Raw genomic sequence first — 4720 nt, forward strand, 5'->3', positions numbered from 1 at the left:
CTAGTTCGCTTAAACTAATGCTCTGATACCAACTGTGACATCCCCAATTTCACGGCCAGAAAAGACCGATTTGTTTATGCTTTGTTTTATAAAATCAGAGTAATCCTTTGATTAAAAGTGTTGCGGAATTTGTTCCCAAAACAAAATGTGATAAGAATTTATCAAAGCATTTCTTTAAAGAAATGTATTTTCATTAAATAACAAAATCTCGGGATATCATGTTCCGATACAGACCAAAAGCATAAACAGTATAAAATAGACCTTACAACAGTCATTTATAACTACTGATCTATAACCTAAAATCTCTCGTCAAGTCCACCAACTTATACTCTTGTGTCATTACCTGTAATGCAAAGAAAACTGAGTGGGTCAGGCTTGGGAGCCTGGTGAGCGTATAGGGTTTTCAACCCACAATGATATAATTATTATATTTAATCATCAAACAATCAACCCAATTACCCATCCCCATTATCTTCATTTAATCTTCCCTAAAGATATTATCCTAAGGGTCATCTCCTATATCATATTTACCTCTCATCTCCTAACATCTTATTTCCTTATATGTTTGTTCCTAAGAACTTTTCCTAAGGATCATCGCCTACATCGCATAGACAATACTAATTCGGGGACCACTCCCTCAATATGTGTCTAGTAAGGGTTAGGGTATCATCGCATGATTACGCAGCCACAACATCGCCTGGACTCGTAAATCATAATAAGGGTTAGACTATCATCGCATGAATACGCAGCCACAACATCGCCTGGACTCGTAATTCATAATAAGGGTTAGACTATCATCGCCTGAATACGCAGCCACAACATCGCCTGGACTCGTAATTCATAATAAGGGTTAGACTATCATCGCCTGAATACGTAGCCACAACATCGCCTGGACTCGTATTTCATCACCTATCTATCATCACCTTATTTCATCACACACCAACTATTTCATCTACCCATGTTCTACCCAACATATTTGTAGATATACATTACATATACAGTTTAAAACTATTTAAAAACTCGTATAAAACATTCATTCAGCGTCCATCTCAAGTAAACAAACAATGTATAAACACATAGCATGTATTTCATAGCAAATACTTCATATCTATGTGTTAGAAGAAAGTAACTACACACTCACACATATAAACAACAATATACTTAATACATTCAAACAATACTTGTATTATTATCGTGTTTATGAAAGGGACTATACACTCACTTGATCAGAAGATGATCGGGCAGCACTACTGCTTGTAGAAGTAGTATCATTTTGGTGAAACTGTGATCTCTTCACACTCCGGACTTCTCGCGGGCAGAGCTTCGGCTCGGAAACTCTTTTCTTCTCGGGATCTTCGGGCTTCGGGACTCGCTTTGGGTCTCGGGATGATACCGGGGCTTCGGGGGGGTTAAAATAGGGCTTAGAAAGAGTATCGGGAGTGGGAGAGTAAGAGATGAGCAACCAAACTCGGCTGACCCTCGATTTCTATTTATAGGGTGAATTTTCTGAGTTCACCTCGTGAGTTTCTAATATTCACCTCGTGAACTGGCTCACCTCGTGAGTTTCTAATATTCACCTCGTGAGCTCGATACGTCATTGCGTTCGTCATGGCCACTTGCCCTGGAAGACGTCCATCATCTGTTCACCTCGTGAGTTTCTAATATTCACCTCGTGAACTGACACAGCCTTGGGGTTCATGCCCCGAACTTCAGAAATTCATAACTTTCGGATACGAGCTCCGTTTTCGACGTTCTTTATATCCACGCGTAGGTGAGATTATTCTCTACAACTCTCATTTAGACTCCGTTGGCTAATTTTGACTTTATTTTTAATATATTATAAATATATTATTTTTAGTAGGCCGGGACAGGAAAACTCCGTTATAAATTCATAACTTCTTCATCCGACGTCCGTTTTTATCTGTCTTTTTACCGATGCACTACCATTGACGAGATCTTCGATTCTCGTTTAGATTGTTTCGGCTACAAAGCGCTCGATCTCAAATCGAGTATTCGGGCTGCACACTGCTAAGTCGAAACTTCGGAAAATCATAACTTCCTCATACGAAGTCAGATTTGGGCGTTCTTTTCATGCACGCTCTCGGTTTAACGTATTCTACGACTTTCATTTAGATTGCTAAGGCCAAATATCGCTCTAACGTAAGTTCACTATTTACGTCGTGTTGTGTCGTGCCGGTTCTGTCGCGAAACTTCGACAGGTCATAACTTCTTCGTTATAACTCGGATTTCAACGTTCTTTATATGTACGTAATCCATGTAACATATACTACAACTTAGTTAAGATAATTCATTCTAAATAATCTTCTATCAAAAAGTCATTTTTGACGCTTAATGTCTCTAAATTGACTAGCTCGGATCTACGGGCGTTACAATTTAAGCTGGTGAGTTCATAAGATTTTAGTGATGTAGTAAGTAGTAAGAAAGCTTGTAGAAAGTTATAGTAAGTTGTAGTAAGTTCTTGTTTAGAAAAGTTTGTATGTTCCTCCAGAAAATCCTATATTTCCTGCTTTGATGAAAGATAAGTAAAAATGACTCTACAGTCCTTTCTATGAGTATTAAATGGATACAAGTTATATAAAACCCAGAGTAAACAAATAATTGGTTGTGTGTATCTGCCCTAAGCCCACAACAAAACAAGGAACAGGAAATGAGGCAGAAGACACACATCCCATTGTAGTTCCTTTTATAATCACTTAGTTTATACTAGTTATATATAATCTAATATCGAACAGATAGTTAATTGTGTGAATCTGCCCTAAACCCACAACCAAACAAGGAACAGGGAATGAGGCGGAAGGCACACATCCAATTACCTATCGGATATTAATTATATATAACCCTGGTGTGTAAACTAAGGTATTATAGAATTAACCACCTAAGGTCCTTTAAGTTTTACTGGTTTAATAAAATGGATTAAACCCTTTACTCGTTAAGTTTATAGTTTTATATTCCAAAAGTTCTTCATTTGAAAAGTATGTTTTGTACTAGAAAATGGTGCATTGAATTAGTGTCCTATGACCTGACCCATACATGGTATCCCTTATGATTACTTGGTGTATACGGAACATATATATAGCTAAGCTGGGATAGATAGTAGGCTGGATGCATCTACTCTAAGCCCACAACCAAACAAGGAACAAGAAATGAAGCGGAAAGCACACATCCTACTACCTGTCGGACCCGATTAATATATATCCCTGAATGAATACACTAAGGAATCATAAATTTAGCATTACAGATCCCTTTCTACTGAATGTACTAGACTCGACTGTTCTGTGTGTCAGTTGTAAAATGTAAGTTTTCCCTAGTTTATAACTATCTTGACTCGAAAAATAGTTCGTATTAGCTTTCAAGTGGAACTGTCACTTACTGAAAGTAATGGGAATTTATAAGTACACAGTTGTCTTTTGAATTGACATCATGTAGTACTAATTACCTTAAAACATGTTTGTTTTAGTAAGGTCATAATGTGAAGGCTAGTACCCATACTATACGCTCTCCCTGTTAAGAGATTCTGGGAACCAAACGCGACTGCAGCAAACAATTGCTAGCCGTGTAATTCACATTAAAGTTATATGCTCATGTATACCCAATTTAACTATCACCTTTTGTTAAGAACAATGAGTTAGTGATTCATTGGTATAATTAGATCTTGTAGTGTCCTCATGCTATAGCATCTTAGTATGTTCGTTCTGTTATAGTGTATAGTATGTTCGTTCTGTTATCATGTATAGTGTGTCTTTCTGATGTATTGTATCTACCTCCTTGTTTCTCTTTATGTTATCGTGTATTGTATCTACCTCCCTGTTTCTTTATATGTTATCGTGTATTGTATCTACCTCCTTGATTCTCTTTATGTTATCTAGTATGAACTGAAACGCTAAACTATACCTGTTGGGTATTTTATGTTGCGTCATGGGCCTAGTTTTGTGTATCCGGATTGGGCCTGTCCATCCGTGATTATTATGTAGGGTTAAGCTGTAAATAGTACATGCATGTATGCCTTAGATACTAACGTGATTATAGTTATTATTGCTTTGTAACCCTAAACACCTCTACAGTCGAAGTTCTTAATCGAGCTCTTCTGAGGTGTTAAAGTTTAATCATTCGACATCAGTTAAACCATTATTGTGTTCTTCATTACGTCATTTATTGTTTATCTGCTTAGAATCTATCGATCCTACTAGAACTTTGTTCTAACAATTGGTATCAGAGCAGGAGACTGTGTGATCAATACACATTCCTTCTGTATTAAGAATTCTTTAGGGTTTCCACTTTTATCGAATATAAAGAAGCCGTCTTCTTCCTGTCGACGGTAACTCTCGTGTTTGATAAAACCCTAATCTCAAGATTACAGGTCTGATTCTAGCAGTTCTAAGGAAAGGCTCACCATGTCTCACGAAGATTCTCAAACGAATCCCATCAACATCTCCAACAGCATTGGATCTACTACAAGCGTTCCCATTCTTTACACTCAAGACTATGAAGTATGGGCGCATCACTTTGAAGATTACGTGGTTGGATCTGAAGATAATGGTTATCTCATCTGGGAAGCTATCACGCTTGGGCCGTTTGTTCACTCTCGAACGAACAGGACAGTGAAGAATCAAAAAGAATATAATCAGCTCGTGGCGGACGTAGATAAGATGCCACAGGATGAAAAGGACAAGGTGCTATGTAATGTGAAGGCCATGAGAAT

The sequence above is a fragment of the Lactuca virosa genome, chromosome 3, assembly GCF_052849685.1.
Source record: "Lactuca virosa cultivar CGN04683 chromosome 3, Lactuca_virosa_CGN04683_v6, whole genome shotgun sequence".
NCBI classification, from domain to species: domain Eukaryota; kingdom Viridiplantae; phylum Streptophyta; class Magnoliopsida; order Asterales; family Asteraceae; genus Lactuca; species Lactuca virosa.